Source organism: Drosophila mojavensis, unplaced genomic scaffold (assembly GCF_018153725.1).
Source record: "Drosophila mojavensis isolate 15081-1352.22 unplaced genomic scaffold, ASM1815372v1 contig_136, whole genome shotgun sequence".
Classification (NCBI taxonomy): domain Eukaryota; kingdom Metazoa; phylum Arthropoda; class Insecta; order Diptera; family Drosophilidae; genus Drosophila; species Drosophila mojavensis.
Window position 1 is genome coordinate 24,694,081 of NW_025318667.1, and position 26,621 is coordinate 24,720,701.

A 26,621-nucleotide genomic window follows, 5' to 3' on the forward strand; every position below is an offset into this window, starting at 1 on the left:
CTTCTACTTCACTCTTCTCCACTTCTTCACTTCTACTCACTCACTGCTTCTGCTTCACTTCTACTTCTACTTCACTTCTACTTCTGCTTCACTTCTACTTCTACTTCTACTTCTACTTCTACTTCTACTTCTACTTCTACTTCCTACTTCACTTCTACTTCTACTTCTACTTCTACTTCTACTTCTACTTCTACTTCTACTTCTACTTCTACTTCTACTTCTACTTCTACTTCTACTTCTACTTCTACTTCTACTTCTACTTCTACTTCCACTTCTACTTCTACTTCTACTTCTTCGACTTCGACTACTTCGCCCTTGAAGTACTTGTGTCTAGGCTAACGGTACTTCTTGTCGATTAATTTGGATAGTTGGCAAAGTGCAATTGGGGCTCGCATAGTTAGGTAAATGCCAAGCGAAGATGCGCCACGAAATTGGTGCTTCGAATAGTTTTGGTTGGCGACGTTGCAACGCAATTGTTGCCACCTTCCCCATCAAGGTGTGTGTGTGTGCGTGTGTGTGTACATATATATATATTTTAGGAGTAGTGTGTATAACGAGTGATTGTTGGTGAGGGTTGAGTAGGATACGGGAGGGGCGTGGCGGGGCAAGGTGCGGCTCGGTACACGAGTTCTAACCACGATGACGCCGCGACGCGCTGTGCGATTGAGTTGCGACCTGCCTGCCTGCTGCTGCTGCCTGCTGCCTGCTGCTGCTGCCTGCAACATGCTATGGATGGATGGTGTATTGGTTGCTTGGATAGCGTATTGTATGTGAGAGTGAGAGAGGGAGTGATGGTGGGGGCTTTGGCAGGCGGGCATGTGATGGTGGAGGGGAGTGGGCAGGGGTGTGGGCAGGGTAGGCTGTGTTCAGTAGTGTAGTTGTTGGCTGACTGGCTGGCTTGGACCTACAACGTAAAATAAAAAATCTGCGCGTCGACGTCTACGCATTGGGAACTCTTAGCTATGTTGGCAAAAGCGCTGTCGACGCTGACGTCGCTGCTGCTGCGTGCACCCGTGTGTATGTGTGTGTGTGTGAAGGGTATGCGTGTGTCTCTCTGTGTTTGTGTGTGTGTGTGTGTGTGTGTGTGTGCACGCGTTTAAATTGAAAATGCGGCTAGGCGAGAGAGACGCCCTGCCTAACTCAAACTCAGTGTTTGCCCCACTGTACCCGCTCATCTAGGAGGTGCCACGCAGCCTGCTGTTTGTGTACCCTGCCCACGCCCAGTCCAGTTGCTGTTGCTGTTGCTGTTGGCGTTTGCCGTTTTCTTTGCTGCCCGCTGCGTTTGCTGACGTCGCCGTCGTTGCTGAATGCAAAGCGACGTCAGGCAGCCGCAGCCGCCGCAGCAGCAGCAGTAGCAGCAGCAACAGCAGCAGCAGCCAGCACAGGCCGCAGCTGAGCTAGAGGCAGCAACAGCATCATTCAGTTTCAGTCGCAATTCAAACGCCATCAAAATCAAAACGGTAACGAAAAACCAATTTTTTCGTTGTTTTTAGTTTTGTTATCCGCGTTAATTCTGCTCACAAAATGTCGTCGTTGTTGTTGTTGTTGTGTGTGCTTTTTTTTTCTCCTTTAATATTTGTGTATTGTGCCGTTACAGAGAGCAAGCACAATAGAATCAACGCTGAGTGCGAGAGTATAAAAATATAGAGAGATAGTGCATGCAGTAGGAGTGAGCGTGTGTGTGTGTGTGGGTGCATACTCTTCTTATATGTATGTGTGTGTGTTTTTTTTTCCTGTGCAATGCATTTTGTTTAAACTTTAAACAATTTGAACGACTCGAACTGCCAGTGCCAAAATGCAGAGAACGAGCAAGACAGAGAGCAATGTGCGGCGAGAGCAAATGATGAGGTGCGGAAAGCACACACACACACACACACACATTTATATATATATATATACACAATAAGCGCTCTGTCGAGAGGCAGCAGCAGCTCAAAGCGCGAACGGGCAAAGTGAGAGCAAGAGCCAGAGCCAGAGCCAGAGCACGAGCAAGAGCCAGAGCGAGAGCGAGAACGAAAATTGAACTGAACTGAACAAAACAAAGCAAAAGGCAATGAGGAAAGAAAAAAAATATATTGCCACACAGTGACGTTTGGCAAGGGATATAAGGTGTAGAGTGATAGGTAGGGCGGCAGAGTGGGGTATGTGGTGTGTGGTGTGTTTTTGTCTGTGTGGTGTATATAAACATATGTATGTAAAAACCCACCAACTCTAACTGGAAAGAACATTTGTGCAGAACAACTGAGCAAAATGGATGCGCAAAAATGTGGGCCAAATTTTTGTTTGATGCTTCTGAATCCCAATTGCAAAAAAAAAAAAAAAAAATCTGTTGTTGTTGCTGTTTCACTTTATTAAATGTGCGTGTACATAGGTGTGGGTGTGTGTGTTTGTGTGTGCTAGGCCAAACTTGTGTATATATTTACTCACATACATATGTACAAAGTGGCATACGTACACACATACATATACATACATACATATGTATTTGTGAATAAAGCAAACATTTTTGATTTTAATTAACAAGCACTAAAATGTTTTCACTGATGATTCCAAAAGTCAACCCATAGATATTCAGGCATTTGCTAATACAGGGTGTTCTCTCTTTACACTGCTCAACATGATCTATTAAATTGTTCATGGTTGAGCTTCAATTAATTGCCGCTGTCTATAATACCCTGTAGCGTACTAAAAGTATGGTATAATCAACAGGCAGTTGATAAATTAGTTGTTGCTTAAAATAATGTAGTATATATTTACTTAATATATATATTCACAATCTGAAGATTGTGATTTTCATCATGTTTAGATGATTGAGCTTTAGATAATTACAAGAAAGTCATTAAGAAAACACGTCGTTTCAAAAGAAACATTTCTCATTATCTCAATTTTTGAGCCAGAAATGTCATATGGAAATAAAATTGTATTGCTTGATTTTTTAAATATATGTTCATATGTTTGTTTATATGTATGTATGTATATGCCTACATATACGTATCTCATGATGTATTTAGTTTGTAGAATTCTCCTTCCCTAGCGCCTAAAACATATGCCAATATTCATAGGAATTTATATATATATATAAAAAAGATGGAATTCAGTATTAGTTTCAAACTTAAGTTCTTTATAAGTTTGCTTTGTTATATTTTAGGGTACTTGCGTTAAGATATCTTATTCCTATTGTAGGAATTGTGCCAAAAGCCCAAACTTGTAAAAAAGCGATATTCCAATCATACTAACCTTCTCTTACGGGGTCTGCCTCGCCTCCCTCTGCTCGTTACATACATTTTTACAGGGTATCAAAATATATACATAAGCCTTGATTGGTCCAAAACTCGTCATGCATGTATATAATTGAATATGAAATGTAATTTAATGAGATTGTTTTCTTAAACAACTTATTAAAGTTGTTGAAAATAAGGCTCTATATATTATATAATATATTGTATATGCGTATCTATAATTTATAAAGAGTTGCATTCATACAGGGTATCTTGTGGCATAGATTCGTAATATTGTTTTGCAATTACTTCGGAAAATGCCCATGGGCATTAATTGTGCATACCCATTCTAGCATATTAGCTAGGGTATTACACAAAAATCTCATTAAATACGCTCGAGTATTTTGTGTTTTACAAGCTTTGCTCTTTTTTGGGCTCTGCTTTATGTTGAGTTTATTTCTTTTTGTTGTGTGTCTTGTCGCTTATTCTTTATGCTCTTATTTGGCTCTATATATGTGTGTATGTATGAGCATATATTATAATATATATATATATTAATGTATATAGTAGATGTTATTATGTACTTAGCAAACTTGAGAAACATTTGCAAAATTGTATGTATGGGTGAGTGTATATATGTATGTGTGTTAATGTATATACATATATATATATTCATATACCTATAATATACATATATATATGTATATGTACGTATTTTAGGCATATCTACTTTTCAGTCTTTGATGTACCACAAATCACGTATTTGTTTGCTTCTTGCATAAAACCGCAATTGAGATAACGGTGCTTGTTGCCTTGCCGTTAAGAATTTGTTGATATCGTATCGTACCGTGCCGTACCATATCGTATCTGCTATGTATCTGATGGATACATAGTATACGCCCGCATACCTGGCCCATATCAATTCATATGGAATGTGGCCAAAATATCAGCCAAATGTAGTATCAACTAACGGAGCTGCAACTACAGTAGTCGCTGACTAAGTGTGAGACCAAAAAATAAAAAAATTAAGGCACATTTCAGTTTGTTGACTAATTCTAATTGGAATCTAATTGGAATCAAGTTAAACGCTTTTATGCGACCCATTTGTCAAATTGGAGTTTAGCTGGATTTCAATTGGACTTCAGTTGGTGTCTCATCTAGAGAGTGTCTCATGTTGTAACACGGTGCGGAGTCATCTCGTTGCTCACTGTGCCTATGAAAGATGTCAGCAGCATCAGCATCAGCATCAGCATCAGCATCAATGCAGATACTTTTCTCTCTTATTAGAATTAATACGAGATTTAACAGATACACACACACAGACAGAGGTACTATATATGGGTGGGCTGAGCTGAAAGCATAGGGGCTCAGGGGGGCAGGTGGGCACTGGGCGAAGAACAAGAAGCAGCAGCAGCAGCAGAAGAAGAAGAAGAAGAAGAAGATGCTTCTGCACTCACGACGAGTCAGAAAATGAGCGAGAAATTATCAAAGAGCCGTTTTGTGTGCGCGAGGTTGGCACAAAGTGAATAGGGGCAGAGTGGGGAGTGGCATGAGGTAACAGCCCTCGCCAACCTACCCCCCCCCTCACTCCACCCCCCCTTGCAGCCACAGTCCTGTGGCGCGACGTCCCTTGCACAAGTGAAGGCAGTTCAGGCAGTTCAGGCTCTCGGTTTAATCGACCAGTCGTCGTCCTACCCAATGTTTGTCGCTTTGCTTGGCCCCGTTGTTGCCTTTCACACACACACACACACACACATAGATACAGACACTCATATATATGTAGCTACATATTATCTCAGATATAAACCGATTGGCGTGTGTATACATAATTTTTTTTCGCTTTGTATGTGTGTGTGTGTTATTTTTTCCGCTGCTTATTGAAGCTAGAAAGAAAGAGATACATAGAGAGAGAGAGAGAGAGAGAGAGAAAGAGTGAGTGAGTGTGAGGAAGAGCGAGGGGGGATTGTTAGAACTAGAGTTTGTAAGCAAAAGAGCGGCATGGAAGGCAAAGATAGACAGACCTATATGACATTGTACAATATATAAACAATATGTATATACATACATATATACGTATCTTGTATGTACACGCCTATATATATATATATACATAAGTATCTCGAGCTAAAAGTCGAATCAATTAATGTATTTAGATAACAAGCTTCAATAGATTAGCGTCAAAGCAATCGCATTGACTATCGATATCGATTGGCGCCAGAGACACTCATCTGTGTGCAATCGATGATTGATGTTGCATATGTATCGAAAGCCTAGCGGTAATTGTTGATCAATTTGGTAAAGGTAAAGCTAAGCTTTTGTATGTGTGACATAAGTATTAATATTATATCGATAGCTTATAGATAATTGAAGATCGATTTTTCCTTTAGCGTCATATGAGATGATATATTAGTTCAAAATATCGTGTCAATATTAGCTGAATATCGTTATTTTTTATATAGTATATTACATACAAAGATATCGATTCGCATTGATTTAGCATGTCTATCGTTAGTTGATCGATATTTCGATTTTATTTTTAAGCAAAGGCCATATTGAAAGCCTAAAGCTGTCGATTTGCCTTTATGAATCATGTATCGTTATCGATTAGCTTGGAAACAATTGCATCTGTTATAATGTATGTTTATACATTTATATCAATAGATTGTCGTGAGCGTTGAATGATTGTTAGCTCTTTTATATGTTTGTAAAGATTTTGTATGACAGTGAAATACTACCGTTATTATAAGATATTTATCGATATATGACAACGATAAAAAGAGTTTTTTTTTTTAATGAATATTCAACTCAATTATGTAGATACATATGTGTATATAATGGTATTGTTTCCCATAGTCTTCTTGGTTAAACACTAAAAATCATGAGTTTTTTGTATCTCGAGTTTACTGAAACTTTTAGATACTTTCAAGTGGTCTGCGCTCTCTGTCCCCATCTGTGCATATGTCTCTTATTTCGTATAGCTTATGGCTTAGTTAAGAGAATAGCAGAAATAGCAGCTAAAGAAGCGTATTTTGCGTATTTGCCATTGGAAGTCAATGTCTCAATGTCTCAATCTCTCAATATCTCTGGCGTCCACAGCGGACAAGCGAGTGTTGTTGCCTCTTCTTGGTCTTCTACTGCTTCATATTCTTCGTCTGTTACTACTTCTACTGCTTCCACGGTGGCAAATATGACTTCAACCGGTTAAAAAAAAAAAAAAAAAAAAAAAACACACAACAACAACAACAAAAGAGAAGCATTTACTTTTTAGCTTGGCCTGGTCGGGACTGCCTGCCTTGGCTGCCTGGCCCAGAGCTCTCGCTTGCTTAGATACAGATACATTATGTACTAAAGGCGAGCATGCCAAGTGCTTTTGTTTTGTTGTTGTGCCTACAGATACGGCAAAAGCACTGACGACACACACTGCACATGTATAAACAGGCATACATATATAAATATTATGTATGTATGTGTTTACATACCTACATATACATATATACAGCTATTGGAGCTTCATCTGTCCAAAGTTTAGCTACAATTTGTTGTTGTTGCTGCTGTTCATGGCAACAGTTAAACAATTCATTATACATTATACTTACCCAAATACAAGCACATACACACATACACACATACATATGCATGTATGTATATACCTGTGCGACAAATAGAACCAATAGAAGTTACGAATCAGATTTTGTAGATATTTCGGAGCAAAGCTCTATGGCGGTGCCATCTAAAGAAATAACTGTACAAGTGTTAATGCTTTCCTCTTAATATATACATTAGAGTCTTATATATAATACACATATATGATAAATATAGCAATATATATGGTATATTAGTGCGATGTACATACTATATAATATACTCTAAATATAACAAATATTGAAGGCATAGTAGTCCGATATGCAGACTATATAGTACATATTTGATATTTTATATACACCTATAACTATACCTCTATAACACTATATTAAATAGTACATCAAAACTGATCAAATTGAAATTACAAAAGTCGAACTAAACAAAAATATAATAATAATCAAACTAAATATATGATAAGAAATTCCCACAAAATTTTTACAGAGCTAAAGCTAGATTGAAATAGTTTAAAATTCTTCTTTATTCAAATTTCACTCAAATATCTAACATACATAGATACATACATACATATGTATATACTTGTGTCTGTGTGTTATCATTGTTTGTCTATAAAAATTCCATATAACGCCCCACTGTGCGCTCGAATGCCTCGGGCTGGCGTATGGCTAGTTGCAATTTGTGCTTTGCTTATTTCCGCTTTCTCAACGACAATAAGAACAGTTAGACTATTTTTGTTATTGCGTTGTTAGTGTTGTACCACTCAGTGCTCTCATGTGCCAGTGTCTGTCTGTGTGTGAGTGTTTGAGTGCGTGTGCACGTATATATATGTATGTATTTAAGTATTGCATATACAGGGTCAAATTGAGACAATGACAATGCGATGTATAATAGCCGCAAAATCAGAAACAAAATCAAAATCAAATACAACAGCTAAAGCAAAAGCAAGTGTAAAGTCAGAGGGGACGGGGAAAGAGCTGTGGCAAAAACACGCTGGCAGAATAGCAGCATTAAACATACACCGGCAATAACAACAGCAACAACAAGCGCCCTGTGTGCTCTCTTGCGTCGCTTCTCTCGCACTCTCTCGAAACGCCTGCACGCTGCGTGCGTATGTGTGTGTGTGTTGTGTGTGTGCATGCATGCTTGCCGCCAGCTGCTACGGCTGCTGCTATTGTCGACGTCGTCGTGGCGTCGTCATCGACAGTTGCGAGGCGACACATTCGTCGTCGGCTGCTTGAATTCAGTCAAAATAACAAACACAATAACAACAACGCGCGATTTTTGTTTGCGGCAATTTAATTGTAATACAGCTATAAATGTATGCGCCTATACATATATAAATGCATGCCTATACATATATACATATGTACGTATGTATGTATGTAGATGTGTATGCATTCTTTTGTTTACTGTTCTATTTTTTTTTTTTTTCACTTTATTTTATTCAATAGCAATTTATTTTTGCAGTGTGCCTAGGCAATGATTTTTGTCGTTTTTTTTTTCTGTGTGTGCGAGCGTGTCAAAAAGTTGAATATCAAAGAGTAATTTAAGGGCGCGCTAACACAGCCCAATGGGACTTGCAGCCTTCTTTCTGCATGCACAAATACATATGTGCGTGCGTGCGTGTGAGTGTGTGTGTGTGTCAGTGAGTGCCTGCGTGCGTCAGTTGCGTGTGTGTGCGAGTGCGAGAGATCAACAAATTATAACAGAGTCCATCAGCTGCAGCTGCTCAGCGTCGCAGTTAACGTCGCAGTTATCGGTAGCGTCGCCGTTGCCGTCGCTGTCGCTGTGGCCATCGTCATCGCCGTTAACATCGTTGTTGTCGCCGTTAACATCGTCGCGTTTCGGTCGTTGATACAACATTTTTACCTTGAGCTCATTTCAAGTCTAAGCAAACCAAGCTTCAAAATAAAAAATTCACTGCATAAAAAGAATAATAAAAATAAAAATAATAATAAAAAAAATACTATATAAAAAACAAAGTGAGTGAAAAACAAAGGCAGTACTTGAAATTAATATAACAGAAAAGGCAACAACAACAACAACAGCAACAAAAAAGTGCGTGCAAAACAAATATTGCGAAAAATTTTCAAGAGAGAAAGAGAGTGAGCGAACGAGAGAGTGGGGCAGAGCGACGGAGAGCGCGAGCGAGTGTGAGTGAGTGCGAACGTGTGTGTAATAAAACTAGAACAAAAAAAAAAAAGAGAAAAAAGTGTAATTTATTTATTGTTTACGTTAAAGTTCGTGCGTGCGCTTGTGTCTGTGTGTGTGTTTTTTTTTTTTCTATTTACAAAATAAAAATCAAAAAATATAAAAAATAAATTCAAAATTAAAGCGAAATTAAAATATTAATGAATACGAATTTTTTTTTACTGTGCAGTGTCTCACTCAACTAATTGTTGGCGCAAAGAAATTGTTCTTCCCCAATAATAATCTCCATATGTATATGTATTTATATGTATATGCACACACATCCAGTTGCATACGAATATACATATATAGCGCACAGAAATACATACGCATGCACAAAGAAATACAGACGCCTATGTATGTATATATAATATACATGTGCAATGCAAAATTGGCAATTGCAAGCGCAAAGCTATCAACAACATTACCAGCATCAGCATCAGCATCAGCCATCGCTTCATCATCAGCAACCGCAGCAGCATCATCATCAATTGCAACAGCAGCAGCAACAGCAGCAGCAGCAGCAGCAGCAACAACAACAACAACAACCACCACAACAGCTAACATTTGCGACTGTCGCGCAACAGCAACAACTGCAACAACAGCCAGTGTTGCACTTGCAGCAGCAACAACAACAGCAACAACTGCAACAATTAAGCAGCAACAGCAACAGTTGCAACAACTATAGCAGCTACAGCAACAACAACAACAATTGCTACAGCTATAACAATAACAATAATAATAATAATAACAACAACAACAACATTAATAGTAATAATAATAACAACAACAACAGCAGCAGCACGCATCAACAACTGCAGCACAGCAGCATCATCAACAACAACAACAACAACAGCAGCAACAACAACAATCTTGATGATGACATTTATTATTTGTTTTACAAAGATTTTTATGTAAGTTGTTTGTTTTTTTTTAAATGTGTCACAAAAATAAATAAATAAAGTAAAGTAAAGTACTAAATAATTTCGAAAAAAAAAAAACACATTAATAATAATAATAATAATAATAATATAATTAAACATTCAATAAGATTGTTATAAAACCACTTCCTATCACATTTGTCACCACAATTGAATGCCATTGTTTATCACTGCGTTTTGCAACACTGCTTGGTCACTATTAGGTTCATTAGGTGCACTGTAGAACAAGTGTTAGAGCGTTAAAATGAAAAACACTCCACATTTGCCGAATTCAAGATCTTAACTGAACTCTTTATTGCTTAAAATCCTAGTTCTTATATACCTAACAGAGACTCTTAAAACTACTTCCAGTCACTGGAAGGGTGCATTTTCTCACACAAACAAGTGCCCAGATGTTTACTTAAGTGTCCCTTTTTTTTGAATCTTTGGGCCCAGGCTCACGTTACATTTACATATATTAGACGCTGCATTGGTCGCTGCAACTAAGGGATGACATATTTATTACTTTGTGTCGGATAACGCGCAGGTTATTCGAGTACTGTCTCTATTTTTATTATTATGTATGTTCATGTTTGAACATTCTGCCAGGGGCCCAAAAATGTTGTGGTTGTAAAAATTTTTATTTTTTGTTCGATGACTCGCAGGTCATCCAGTATTCGCATGTTTTCAAACATTCTGCCAGAGGGGCCAAAAATATATTTGCTTTTTTGTTTTCATTTTAATATTAGTTTGATAACGCGCAGGTTATCGAATAAATTTTTTTTTGTCGGATAACGCGCAGGTTATCGAGTATTTTTCTGTATATTTTTTATATTTCAAATTATATGGGACCAGGAAATGTTATAGCTTTTAATCGCCTCTTTACATTACATTTTCTTATTGTATATATGATTAATATTAATGCAATCAAAATACTTATTAACATAGAAGCATGACCTGATATGTGATGAAAATGGAGCCCTTTTAATTCTATATGGCTCTCCTTCATTTGCTGTATTGCTATTTGTAAATGCTCAATTTCTTTCGTATGATTTATTCTTGATAGTGCTAATGGGTTCCAAACTATTTTTGGAACGTCAACAATCTTTCCTACGTATGAGGGTGCGATTTTCTCGTATTTTTCAGTGTGAATATCATTATTATGAGCTATTATGGTCTTATCTCCTGATCGAGCTGTGCAATCTGATTTCATTTTCAACACACCCTGTTCTGGTAATTCTATTAGTTCTTGCTGTGCTCCCTTGCATCGTACGCTTAGCTTTTCATTAATCGGTACTTTAAATAACCACCTACTTTTACCTTCCAATTCAACCCAGTATGTTTTTGAATGAACTAATGTTTGATAGATACAGTTCGCCGGTCGGTTTGGCTTGAATGGTGATATTTCGCAGCTGTTATCGTTGGCATTATCCCAGGGCCAGTTACCTTCACATATGAGCTTGTTTGGTTGCCATTTTTTGCATTTATTTAATGTGGCTTCGGCCATTAAGTGGTAAGAATCAATTTCGAAGTTATACACTAAATATTCTGTTCTTTGGTGTACCATTATCATTTGGTCGTCATTGTAGACTGGTATTGGGATAACCTTATATAAATGAGATGGGTATCTGCTGAATAGCGGAATCTTGGCGTTAACTATTATTTTGTTGTCTATAAAGGTTCCTTTCGTTGTAAGTAATTGATATATTTCTTTTAGTTCTGTACCTGTCCTTTTCCCTGGTAAGACTAAATTCTCGGACAAACTTTCTTTTATCTTGGCTATTTCTTCCCCAAATTGGTAAGGCTTCAATATAACCGGGCTTAATCTGCTATGATTTATATCAATTAGCATATTTATTACCCCTGTTTGAATCTTGTCACATTCTTCAATTAAGGCATTTAATTGATTTGTTATCATAAAGAAATTAATTGCTTCCTTATACACATAATACGATTCTTTTAGCAATTCTGTCATATTGTCTATACGTATATTCATGTCATTGAAATGAATATTGATTTCCTCAGTGGTTCTTTTGAGTATATTTGCTGTGGAATCTATTATTGATGTCTGTTTCTCACTCAATTTTTTTATGTTATGTTGGTTGTCTAATAAACTGACCATGTTTTCTTCCATTTGTTCTCGATCGTCTGCATCCATTATCCCAAATAGCAAGTGATATAATGAGCCCATGAATTCGAAAGGTGCACGTTTGGTTCTTGGTTTATTTTGTAGTATAAATAGTTTGTTATTATCTTCTAATTCTGCTATTCGTCTTTTTGTATTATTTAGTATTATATTACATTGGTCCTCGAAACTCTGTAGTTTCGTACACACTGCTCTCATTTTCCCTTCTAATTCACTCCCTTTCTTTAACATGTCAAAATATGAATCTAGGTTATAGTAAATAATTAGATCCCATGATGAGGTTACTATTTCTACTTCACCCATTGGATCTAAATAGATTGCTGAGTTGTTACCTAATTTTGAAATTGTTATCTTATCGCTTTTCGTTACTTCTGCACTTGATACCTGACAGAAGAGAGCTAAGACTAGCATTGCCATTAGTACTTTTAGTCTTGATCCTCCTTTCCCTCTGCTAGATTGTCTTGTGCTTCTTAGGTCTGAGTCTTCATTTTTTAATTCACCTAGCTGACATACTTTATTGATTGGTCGTGTAACTAACCCTTCTTGAGATTTAACTTTTACGACTCTAACTTTATTGTCTTGGCCTTTGTGAACTTCTTTTATTATCCCTAGTGGCCATCTAGCAGGGTGACAATTTTCATCCTTTATTAATACTATTTGCCCTTCTTCTAAATTTGGCATCTCTTTTTTCCATTTATTTCTTTGCTGAAGGGTATATAAATAGTCATTTTTCCACTTATTCCAAAAATCTCTCCTCATTTTTTGGATCAGTTTCCATCTATCTAGGTTTCCTATTTTTTCTTCTCCTGTTGACTCCACTTCACTTACTGTGGGTCTACCTATTAAAAAATGTCCTGGAGTTAGTACTTCGATATTATCGATATCATCCCCTGTAGTGTATAGAGGTCTGGAGTTTAAGACTGCTTCAATTTGACATAATAGTGTCGTCATTTCTTCAAAGGTTAAATTGCTATCTCCTATTACTCTTTTTAAATGATATTTTACTGATTTTACTCCCGCTTCCCAGATTCCTCCAAAGTGAGGGCTTGCCGCCGGGATAAAATGCCACTTTATTTGTTCTTTTTCTAACGTTGAAGAAATTTTTGTATTTTCTTGAATTGTTTTCTTAAATTCTTTTTCTAGTTTTTTAGCTGCTCCTACAAAATTTGTACCGTTATCAGAATATATGTTTAAGCATTTTCCTCTCCTTGCAATAAATCTTCTCATTGCCGCTAAAAATGCATCTGACGTTAAGTCACTAACTGCTTCTAAGTGTATAGCTTTTGTTGCCATGCACACAAATAATGCTATGTACCCTTTATACATTTTTTGCCCACGTAATCCATCTATCTTTACTATCCCATCTTTTAGTACGTGTGGATATAAGTCTGCACCTATTATTATGTCTACACGACCTGGTTTATAAAATTGTGGATCAGCTAAAGTGAAATTGTGCCATTGAGCCATGTCTATATTTGCTTTACTAACTGGGAGAGCTTTCATTAACTTTGATAATATGATGGCCTCAACCCTAAACTGTTCTTTATTTGGTTCTCTAGGTTTTATTATTAGCTTAACTTTGTGTTTCGACCTACAAGTATTTTCTGATGAGACACCACTTATTTCTGTCTCATTTCTGATTCTGGGTAAATTTAGCAACTGTGCGGCCTCCTCAGATATAATTGTTTTTTGAGATCCACTATCTATTAAGGCTCTTAAGTTGATATAATTCCCCTTTATTGCTTTAACTTTAATTATCGCTGTGGCTAATAAGGCCTCTTCATTTGTTACTACTGTATTAACTTTTTCTGTATTTCTATGTAACATTGTATGATGAGGCTTCTTACAAAAGTAACAATTCATGCTACTTGTACACCTATTAGTATTCGTGTGTCTTAAACACCTCAAACATAACTGTATCTTTCTTGCAGCATCCAATCTTTCTCTTGGGACCATTGCCTTAAATTTCGTGCATTGCGTGGTACTATGACCTACTACTTTGCATATAGGACAATTGTAACCAGAGTGAATTTTCTTTTCCTCCTTATTTGAAGTGGATAATGAACAATGTCGCTGATCTAAGTAGTCCATTACGTCAGTCAGTAATTGTATTTCTTTTGTCTTTTTTATTTGGCTTTCGTATAATTGAAGTGCCTCTTTACTAAATTTTCTTAGTATTATGTGTGCAAAGATTTTATCAACTTCTTCTGAAAGTTGAGCCTTACTTTTAATTATATGTATTGACTCATTAATTGTATCAATAAAATAATTGATACTTTTGGATGAGTCAATATTTAAATTTGGAAGGTCCATTATTCGGTTCAATTGTTCCGAAAAAATTTTCCTTTTATTTTCATATCGCTTGGTAAGTAATTCCCAAGCGGTAGAATAATTATCTGCGGACCCCGTTAATAAATGAGCAACCATGCTCTTTGCTTCTCCTCGTAATGAGGATTTTAAGTAACTGAATTTGATAGAAGGAGTTAAATCTTCTCTTCCATCAATAAGGTCGCAAAATAATTCAGCGAATAAATCCCAATCTTTGACATCTCCAAAAAATATTGGGACTTGAATTTTTGGTAGACCCGGAAGGTTATCCATTTTTTCGTGGATTATGGGTTGAATTGGGGTGCCTTTTTTGGCTTCTAACGCACTGATTGCATTTTGCACATCAAAATCTAATTCATTAACCTCTTCGTCAAACATTTTGTTTGACACATATTTATTTCTTAGCTCCTGAACTAGCTTTGAAACTTTATTCCATAAATATTTAATTTTATTCTTTCGAATCTCGAAGATTCCTACGTTTCCTTTTGCAATGTCCTCATATACTTCTACTAAATATAGTTTTAACTGTTCGACTTTGCTTTCAAACTCTACTTCTTCTTCAGAGCTTTTGTGAACTGTGACTGCTCTAACATGCTTCACATCTTTATCTTCTTCTTTCTCAGCCCTCATAATTTCTAATTTCAAATCTTGTATGCTTTTCATCGCTTTATCAAATTCCTTATTGTTAAAGTATGCATGGTCTATTACCCCTACTTTTAACAATAAGGTATGATTATTTTCTAATTCTTCTTTTATTTTTTTCTAACTCTCCTAAAATTTCGCTCGGTGGCCTAATTTCTTCAGATGAGTCTAGTTTTTTCAATCTGGACACTAAGTCCGATTGCATTTTCAAGAGCTTTATCACTTTTTCTGACAGCATTCTTTTTATTTTTATTTATATTTATTAAAAAAATTAAACTACGACTTATCTTTATCTTATCCGCGCTGTCCTCCTGTTGATCCAGTCTTCTCTGAAGGGGGCGCCTGATGATCTTGGTGATATTCCTCTTCCCGTTGGCCACTGACGGTTCTGATGAGTCGCTTTCTTTCGTCGAATTTCGCTGTAGTTTTACTCTGTCTCTCTTTTTGGATGGAGAACAGAAACCTTTTGGTAGTATTCTGCCTCTCCGCACTTTGCGCGAGAGAACAGAATTACTTCGATTTTTTATTTTTTTGAACCGAATTTTTCGGATTTTTATTTATTATTTTTTTTTTAATTTTTTCTGTCTCCGCACTTCACGCGAGAGAACAGAATCACTTCAATTTTTGTTTTTGTTTTTTGTTTTTCTCTCTCCGCACTTCACGAGAGAACCGAACTTTTCGGATTTAAAAATTTTTTTTTTTTTTTTATTTGGTCTAGTCCCTTTTTGGGAATGCAGACCCACCAGCACTACAAATTTTCTTTTTTTAAATTTGAGCACCACTTTTAGTTTATATATGTATATACTCTGTCTCTTACCACTGGCGGGGGAAAACAGAGTAATATACTATATTTTGTCTTAAGCTGAGTTTTAAAACTATCAGCATTAAGACGCTGGTTCCTTTCTCTGTGTCTCTTACCACGGGTGGGGGAAAACACAGAGAACGCCGAAGGACCAAAATGTTAGAGCGTTAAAATGAAAAACACTCCACATTTGCCGAATTCAAGATCTTAACTGAACTCTTTATTGCTTAAAATCCTAGTTCTTATATACCTAACAGAGACTCTTAAAACTACTTCCAGTCACTGGAAGGGTGCATTTTCTCACACAAACAAGTGCCCAGATGTTTACTTAAGTGTCCCTTTTTTTTGAATCTTTGGGCCCAGGCTCACGTTACATTTACATATATTAGACGCTGCATTGGTCGCTGCAACTAAGGGATGACATATTTATTACTTTGTGTCGGATAACGCGCAGGTTATTCGAGTACTGTCTCTATTTTTATTATTATGTATGTTCATGTTTGAACAACAAGGTTCACCCTAAAATGAATTTTGCTGAAGGAAAAATTCCAGAATATGAATTAGTTATGTTAGCAATAAAATTTCTACATTTACATAGATATATTTATAAATAATTAAAATATTTCCATAGTAAAGAAATATTTTATAAATTATGAATATTGCAAGAATTTCAAAGTACAAAGATCAAATTCGAATTAGAAATCGAATTTGTTTCAAGGCAAATTCCAGCTAAAGCTGCAGCTGAAGCATAAAACGGCAAATGTATTGACTGTGGCAAGAGGAAGAGCTGGAACAACAACAGTTGTTTTTTACAAGTAAAGCAGCTGCTAAACCATTCGTGTTGATTTTTGTTGTTGCTAAGCTACAAATTCACAAAAGACAAAGGGGCGAGACAGAGGAAGCGAAAGACAAAGAGAGAGATAGAGATACTCAACAGTGCATTTAAAGTAAATTCAAATTAATGAGCACAATGAGACTTCTAAAATAAAAAAAAAATAAAAAAATATATATATATATATATATACATATATCAAAGGCATCGATATAGATCTAGATTAAAGTTGTTTTCGTTTTTAATCTATTTCAAAATATATTTTTAGCATAGTTTGATTACAGAAAAAGAAATTGAAAGAAAAACTGATTAGAATGAGCTTGAACTTCAACTAAGTTATAGTACATATATATATATATATATATATATATACTATGTTATCAAATATATACATTTACATATATATTTATGCAGTATATATATATATGTGTATATTTGTGTCACTTTAATTCAATTCATTCATTGGACATGATCCAATTTAGACTCGTTATCATAAATAGTTTCTTATCACCAATTGTATATATAAATATATATATAAAATATATAAACATATTTTGTCGCAGTTCCTTTTGTTCATATCATATAGAAAGTGTTTCAAATTGTCATATGTATTTAAATATTTCATCAATAATTTTACAGTTTAACGTGATTCGGGAGTCAAGCATTATGCTCTTATACCAGAAGTATATACGATATATATGTATATAGTGTCTATATATGTATAGAGCGAATATTAGCCTAAACTAACTTTAAAGATGGCTGGTTAAATTGAAAATTATTTGAAATTCTGAAGATCGTAATGCGGTGATGAAAACAGTTTATGAAATGATGTTCTGAGATAGGTAGATAGATAGATAGATAGATAGATAGATAGATAGATAGATAGATAGATAGATAGATAGATAGATAGATAGATAGATAGATAGATAGATAGATAGATAGATAGATAGATAGATAGATAGATAGATAGATAGATAGATAGATAGATAGATAGATAGATAGATAGATAGATAGATAGATAGATAGATTAATTAATAAATGATATAAATATAGATAGATATGTAGATAGATTGATAAATAGATAGATATATAGATATAGTATATATCTTTTATTTTTTTATTTTTTTATATTCATCTATCTATCTATCTGTCTGTCTGTCTGTCTATTTATCTATCTATATTTCTATCTATTTATCTATCTATCTACCCATTTATATATATAAATTATAGGAAGTTGGATAGATAAATAGATAGATGTATAGACCGACAGATAGATATATTATCTATCTGATCTATCTTATTTGATATTCTGTAGATAGTAATGCGATGACAAAAAGGTTTACGAAATGAATTTCTTAGATAGATAGATTGACCGATAGATAGATATATAGATGACAAATACAATCTTTTGTTAAGCTGAAATTAGTTTTTAAATATAGTATAGAATAGTCTTGAAATATATTTAAAAAAAAAAATTAAAAAAAAAAAATTGAAAAATACATCAAATTCTAATCAAATATAACCAATAAGTAAAAGTATTAACAATATATGCAATGCATAATAATACGAAATTGCCTTTCGTATCTGTCAGTTATTTCCATTTTCTATAAATCGGAAACTGGATAGTTTTTCTTGGTATTTGACATTCCTTTGGCCGCTTGTCATCGAAACATGTTCGGGCTGTGCGTCATAGCGATGAGGTACTTTAGATATGACAAATTTTATTTAGGAACTTAATAAACATTTGCTGTAGATACACAATTCTTTCTCGCATTTTCTCGTTCATTCTCATTCTCATTCTCATTCGCTGCATTTGTGTGTGTGAGGCAGCTATTTCTATGTGTGTGTGTGTGTGCGTCACCAGTTGGTTTCCTGTTTCCTCGCCCCTTTCTCGCTCGCATTGTTGTGGCAATCGGGCGCAACGGAAGGACAAAAAAAAAAAGAAACACACACACACACACACACACACACACTCAAAGCCATACAAGGCGCGACCTTCTCACAGGGCAACGAATCCACCTTTTCGGTTAGTCACGCTTACCCAATACTCTCACTGTCCAGTGTGTGTGTGTGTGTGTGTGTGTGTGTGTAACTGCAACTGCAACTTCATTTGTTCATACATTTTACATTTTATGTATTTATATATCTCTCTTTCTATATATAGACATAGATATCCTTATAATATGTATATTCTCTATATATCTTGTACAATCAAGAATCAAAATTTAGGCTGTATAGTTTAGGCATATTACTCGTTCATGTTTAGCTCAACTTTGTGCAAAATCAATAATTATAGTCCATAATATAGTATAGTCAGCCTGTGGAGTATATCCACATTGATTCAACTGTAAAACTTGCAATGTCTAAGATATATGATAGTTTTTTCGCATCTATTATGCCTCCAAGTGGTCATCAGAATATATGTATTCACTGAAAAGCCAATATACCCGCTTCATATTATGAATGAGTATATAGATTACACTCGGTTCATTTGGTCTGATTGAAAACCCCCTGATTCGATATAATATAAACTGACAAATGTTTCAGGTCGATAACTAATATATCTACATATATAATCTATATCATTTTATAGATCTAATAACCTTGTTTGCACATATTATTTATACATACATAATCTATATAATTTTATAGATCCATAGCCTTACTGCTTCGCCCCAATCTGTATTGATCTGTTTATCTACATTCATACGTGATTTACCTATATAACATTTTTGTATTATTTCTATTTCAATGTCAATGTCGATAATAAATGAATATATATATACATATGTGTGTGTATATACATATATACTTACTATATATATAAATATATATACCAAAATGTTTCATCTTGCAAGCGACAATCTATTTATACCTATTGGTATTTATATATGGTATTTACATATCTATATATATATATGTACACATATGTATATATGTTGCATTTGAGTGGTTGGGCATGACCACATGCAGCACCACAAGCACCACAAGCACCATTAGCAACAGCTGACCCGTTTGAGCGATTGAGTCAGCCGCAAGCAAACGCGACTATTGCACAATTTTTTGGATATTACGAAATTCTAAAGTAGTTGAAGTGAAATATATATAGAGCAAAATATAGATATACTCTAATATTTAATTGCATATTAGGCTACTGCTTAAAGTAAACATATCATATCATAATATGATATACTATATTATAGTATTACTCTATAGATCTACAGATCTATAGCGATGTTAGCAATTCTAACGACAGTTCTGATAGAATTTCGAATGTGCATTTGCTGCTCTAAATATATATATAGATATTTATATGCCCCATATATACACAATATGATTGACTCTATAGATATGTTTGTTTGTATATGTTGTTTGGCATGTGCTGGAAATGTTCGTTTCGAGAATTTCAACTCAATTTCAATGCATATTTTCATCGATCGATTTTTGTGTTTTTCCATGCGCTGTGAATGTGTTTTGGAAATTGTTCTTACTTATTTAACACCTACGAAATAATTGAGGTAAACAAATTGGTTAGCTTGGTAGTGTGTGGTGGGCGTGGAAGTGAGCCGATGGTGGGTGATGGGTAGAGGGGGGGGCTGTTGACAGCACCGAAAAGTGTTTTGATGGCTCGAGCTCGCTTGATTAGCTCAATGTCAATTCAATCATTGAATGCGACGCACACGCACATACATATATACATAGATATACATATATAATACATATAATATATATATGTACATATATATTTTTTAGTATATATATGTACATGCTGCAGCCTTCGATCGATCCATATTGATCTCGCTCTGCTCTGATTGCAGCTGGTGTGGTGTGGCGTTTCGGCTGCGCAGTTTAAGTACCGTTAAGAGCAACCCCTATTGCCTGTTGCGCCTCAGATACTGCGTATCTATTGACTGACAGCACGAAATACCCGGCGGAGCTTCACATATCTAATGCGTAATTAACATGTCGTCAGCAGCCCCATCAGCCCTATCAGCCCACACCCGCACATTCCAGCCCCTCCCCCCTCACAGCCTTTTGGCCCCAGTCTGAGTTGACCTGCAACCCTTGGCACATATTGCTCAACTCATTTGCCACGGCGTTTGCCAATCTAATTTCATTTATTTGCCCTTCTGTTTTTTTTTTTGTTTGCTTCTTCCGTTTTTGGGCAAAGTATTTGAGTGTATTTGTTGTTGTTGTTGTTGTTGCTATTACGTTTTGGTTTTTGGTCGAGGGTTGATTATGGTTGTGTTTTAAGCAAACCATCTTCATTACCATCTCCGCGCACGTCTTTTCTCTGTGTTTTCTTTGTATTGTATATGCAACCCCTCCAAATTGCAGGCAGAGAGTGAGAGAGAGAGAGAGAGAGAGAGAGGTGAAGTGTATATACCCAAAAACCAGACACTGGAGGCCTATATCAGCTATAGATGTCCAGTCGAGTCGAATCGAGTCGAGTCCAGAGCCTTCCATTTCAATTTGAAGTAACTATTTTGTACAGTGTATGGAGCGAGAGGAGGAGAGAGGGAGCAAAAGAGCAATAGCGAATATATGTCTACCTAAGAACCAGAAACTGGAGTCTATACCAACTATATAGACGGCCAGTCTTGGCCATATAGCTCGGCTATATATTCCATTCGATCAACATATAAATACAAATACATACATATATATATATATAAATTATACCTGTACATATATAGCCCTAGACCCATTTTGATGGCGCAGGTAATACAGTAGAGAGTAGAAAGCCAAACACATGGCACACCTGTGTATCTAGATACACATTTCCGTTTTGCCGCTTGTTCAATTTTCATTTGCCAAATAATGGACGACAAACAAAAGAACGAAAATTGTACTTATCTATATCTATATAAATAGGTTTTCGGTTCGACATGGCCCATAAAATATGCATAATTATGTAGTTGATATAGCCGAGAAAGCAAAGAAAATAGATCAGGAAATCTGTTATATAGCTACACATATGTACAAACATATTTGTATATCTTGTAAATTCACTTTAATCATATAGACATTCTATATTGTTACATCTAAGTGACAAATTGATCAAATAGATTTGATGGGAGTCAGTTCTTGAAGAGACTTTAACATATTTCGCTCTATAAGTAGAATCAAATATGATGATGATATGGGATGTATGATAATATGGTATACAGTAGATTAAAGAATGAGTTAATTGATATGATTCAGTTCTACAGATCTTTTCTAGAGAGAACAAAATTGAAAAAAGTGGAAAGGAAAGGGAAATGAAGGAAGAAGAAAGAAATCGGAGAGAAAGTGCGCAAATTAGGAAGAGAATAAGAGATAGTTAGCTTTAAAGAAAGATATCAAGATGGAGATGTACATGGATATATATACCGACACCGAAACAGATACAGATACATGCAGAAAGAGGCAGATATAGATAAAGCTATATATATTTTTGTATAAATATTAGAAAAATAAATATTAAAAAAAGAAAAAAAAAATATAAATTGGTTTAATAAAGATCTTGTAATGTAGTTAATGTATTCGGGTATATTTATTAGATGGCTTACAACATTGTATAGCTTTTAGTGAGTCCTTCATCCCTATCTGTTATTGCTCTCCTTGGTGCAGTTGCACCTGATTTCGTGTGAATCTGACCTTGTGCAAAGTGCTGAAATACTTACATAGATGTAGTTTTTCTGAAGATATACATACATACAAAAATATATGATTGTGTACATATAAGTACATACATATATATACATATATATAAATATTAATGTGCATATTATGTTGCTGTTCTTGTTGCTGTTGTTTTTTCCTTTTTAAATGCCCACGTTCAGTGCTTGTTGTTCGAAGCAACTAACCAAGAGTTTATACATGTGTATATAAGTTATACATGTATGAATGTATGTATGTATATACTATACGCAGCCACCCGATGTAAAATACATAGGCAAACACACACAGACACAGCATAGCAACATTCTTTTTAATTTTTTTTTTCCGCTTTGCCGAATGCCTGTAGTAGCCCCTTGTTAAAATTAAAAAAAAAAGCGCACAAAGCATAAGGAGAAGAAGAAGCAGCAGCAGCAGCAGCAGCGTAAACCCCTTTCGACACACACACACAGGGACACAATTTGCGCCGCATCTGTGGCAGCGCCTACGAAAAAAAGTAAATAAATAAATAAAGCAAAAACAAAAACAAGAAAAAAAGAGAAAAAAAAAAAGAAATAGAATCTCTTGTACGTCATAGCCGCCGCCATTGCCGCCTCTGCACAGTGCGTCACACAGAGTACAGCAGCAAGTATAACAGTTTCTCACTCACTCGCTCACACTCGCACTCTCCTTACTCTCCTTACTTCATCATGTACGCAAATATCCCTCCTCACCGCACCGCCCAGCCCCGCAGCGCCACTCGAGTGAATGGTCTGCGTCAGTGACTCTCATTCGTACGTCCTTATATGCATGTATTGCGACTCTTGAATTGCGTATTAAAACGCAAAATAGATAAGCTCTGTATAGATGTGTATATGTATATATGCATATATATATATATATGTGTGGATAAGTAGATATAACTATAATACGAATTAGTCATGCGCTGTGCTTTGCATCTGACAATTGCCTTTAAAAGCAAAAAAAAAAAAAAAATCAAATTATAATACTTGTATCGATGTGTGTGTGTGCATAACTGCACTCTGCATTATACCAAATACATATGTATGTATGTACATATATGTGTTAACTCAACTTATTTAACTAGCAAAATTGTAGTTGACATCAATTTATATATTACAATGTAAAAAAAAAAAAAAAAAAATAATAATAATAATAATACTAATCAAATAATCACATATCCAATAACTAGTATTTAACTTTGATTAAAATAAATTTATTATTTTTTTTTTTCAAAATTAATGCAATTATAAAATTTTTTTAATAATTTATTTTTTTATTTTAAATTCTGCGAAAATATTCCAGATTTTACATTAAATTTATTTTAAATTTTATTTACTCAACGCTCCTTTCTCTCAGTGCACTGCCAGTCCTCTGTGAGCTATGCCACACGTTAACCAATTTGCTGTTAGAAGCAAATATGTATGAACATATGTATGTCTGTATTTAATTTTAACTTGAGCTTTGATTCTCTGATCGGCTTCCTCCGACTTTTCCACCTCCGCTATTCTTTCACTCTATCTCTGTTGCACGCGCTCTGGTTCTGCTGGGTTGCCATAGTTGCGTTGCTGCCATCCTTTTTGTATGGCTTGTAAAAAGCGCGTGTTCTGCTGCGTAGGAGTTGAAAGGCTCGCCCACATTTTATTCTCATTTGTTTTTACATGTTTAATTTCAGCAAATTATCAAATTGCACTCCATTCCCATACGTGCGTATGTATATACATACATACATACGTACTTATACACACGAGTATATACAGTTATGACAGCTTCGGCAATCGCTTCGACTTTTAGCTGCTGCAGCAGCCACAGCAGCAGCAGCAGCAGCAGCTTTAGCGAGCGCTTCGCATGTCGAGACTCTTCGGCCTGTTGCGAGACGGGCGAAGCTTCGAGTGGTTTCCAAGCCGACGCACATGCGTAAGCAGCGCTGTCGTCAGCTGCATTCGCTGCCTCGGGTACCTTTCGCAGCAGCATCGACGCCACCATTGGCAGCGACTGCGGCTGCTGCAAGCCAACCAATAAACACACGCACACAGGCACACAGTGTGCGCACTCACTTATACACACACATACATGTACACTCACAGTCACAGTCACAGTCACAGGCGCAGGCACAGGCACAGGCACACCAATAAACAGCAGCTGCTGCTGCTTGTGCGGCTGCTGTTGCTGTTGTTGTTGCTGTCGCGGCCACGGCCGCGGTTGCTTTTGCTCAGTTGCTGTCTGGTCCCTGCAGCATACAAAAGCTTTTATGCTGTTGGGGATGTCAAACCGAATCGATCCACCCCACAAGTTTGTCATTTATGTTATGCGCTGAATCAAAGCAAACTGCAAACTAATGAGCTAATTAGCAATGTTTAAGCATGAGTCGTTACTTTATTTTGAATCAAAACAATGACACATATTAGCAATGAAAATGAGCTTATAATTAATAACAGATTATTTGTAATCTATTATAAGAGATTAACGTTGTGGCATTAAATACAAAGCTATTTCAAACAGAAAGTTGAAACTAAATTGAAATTTGTTGCCTGGATGCGCTCATTGTAGTTGCTGTATGTGACTGTATATATGTATGTGTGTGTGCGCGCGCTTGGTTGTCTTTGTGTTGTCATCGTCTTTTCAGATTTAACGGCTTACGCCTTGGGTCGGTCGTCTCATCTGCTTGTTGTTGTTGTTGTTGCTGCTTGGGCGCTTTCCTTTAAAACTTTTTGTAGTTGAGCCTTGTACAGTTGAGTCCAGTTCGAGTATATTATGTATGTAAATAGGCATGCACATACATATGTATGTGTATGTATGTATGTATATAGTACAATAACAATAGTATTCCTTTTGTAACATTTTCTGGTTGGTCGGCAGCTTTTACGATTGCCTCTAGCCGCGATGTATTTTACATACAGACATACATACATATGGGCATACAGCTGTGTCCATATAAATAGAAATTTTACTGGGTGTTAAACACAAAATTTTGCAAACAATTAATGACAAATTTGAGGCTTAACTCTTATTCTTTTATTAATACAATTATATATTTTACATATCATTTTTTTTATTATTATATTTGACTTTGTTTCTTTTGATGTAAGTTGTATATAGTGAAGCACTACTATTTTCATTAACACAACTGTACACACATATGTACATGCATATGTGCATATGTATATTGTACAACTGAATGCCTTAACTAATACTTGTTTGTGTGAGTGTGTGTGGATTATTAAATATCCAATTTCCATTGCTTTATCTTTTCTGTTGTTAAATTTTGTGCTCAACGAAAAGTGCAACAGCAGCAACAAGCGCAGCAGCCGCAGCAGCCAGAGGCAGTGCGCGTTCATGCACACATACACACACATGTACACGTATGCGTGTCTGCTTGTTCATTTGGATTTCAGCCTTGTTGCTATGCGGACTGCTCTGTTCTCGTCTAACAGATACTGCTACTAAATGTTATAAAAAAAAATCAATAAATGCGCAACGTCTGAGCCAAAAACCTTTATTTTTTTTTCTCATTGTATTTGAAATTTAAAAGGCGAAAGATGCATAAAGCAAAAACAAAACAACGACGACTGTCGCTGCTGCTGCTGCTGCTGCGGGGGCGGCGGCTGCAGGAACTGGAATGAATTCTTCCAGTTGTTGCTGCTGCTGCTGCTGCTGCTGCTGCGGCCGCGGCTGTTGCTGTCGGCATGATGCCTACACGAGCTCATTTTTTTTTCCATTTTTCTTTTTCCCCATTTGTTTGTCATTTTTTTTGTGAGCTTTTGCTGTTGTTTGTTTCGTACTCCATTTATTTGTTGCTCTGCACTTTTGTATTTAATTTTGTTTTGCAGCTTCTTTTTTGCGCACGCTTTCAAATTTTGTTACTGCTGCGGCGACTGCGACTGCGACTGCGGCTGCTCGCGATTCTTTTTCGCTCAGAGGCTCAGCCATAATTGCTCAAGTCTCGAACAATTCTGTTGCGTGTTGGCGCAGACGAGCCCCACTCCATCCAGGATGGCCACCTTTAGCCACCAAATGGCTTTTTGGGCTCACTTACTATATAGGTCTCTCTCGCTCCAGCTCTATCTCTCTCTGGCTTGACTTTTATCTATGTAGCTAGCTGGCTCACTCACAACTCACTCGAATCTTGTGCGTGCATATATGAGTGAGTGTGTGTGTGCGTGCGTGCGTTTGTATTAACAAGGTGTGACCAAAGCTGTCTGCAAGCTCAGCGTACATAGCTCACATATCGGAAAGCAAGCTTTATATATCGATATCGATAATTGACTAAGTTTTTTTTTTT

At 36.0% G+C, this 26,621-nt stretch overlaps 2 long non-coding RNA genes across 2 annotated transcripts; one reads left to right on the forward strand and one right to left on the reverse strand.

The window, feature by feature from the left end:
* The first annotated feature begins 252 nt into the window (after positions 1–252).
* Positions 253–9,424, forward strand: LOC122757354. Its single transcript, XR_006357362.1, has 2 exons — positions 253–1,460; positions 9,199–9,424. It is a non-coding gene; the product is annotated as an uncharacterized LOC122757354 (long non-coding RNA).
* A 5,186-nt stretch (positions 9,425–14,610) lies between these two features.
* On the reverse strand, positions 14,611–16,084 carry LOC122757358. Its single transcript, XR_006357372.1, has 2 exons — positions 15,963–16,084; positions 14,611–15,792 (listed from the first exon to the last, which is right to left on the reverse strand). It is a non-coding gene; the product is annotated as an uncharacterized LOC122757358 (long non-coding RNA).
* Positions 16,085–26,621: the final 10,537 nt, after the last annotated feature.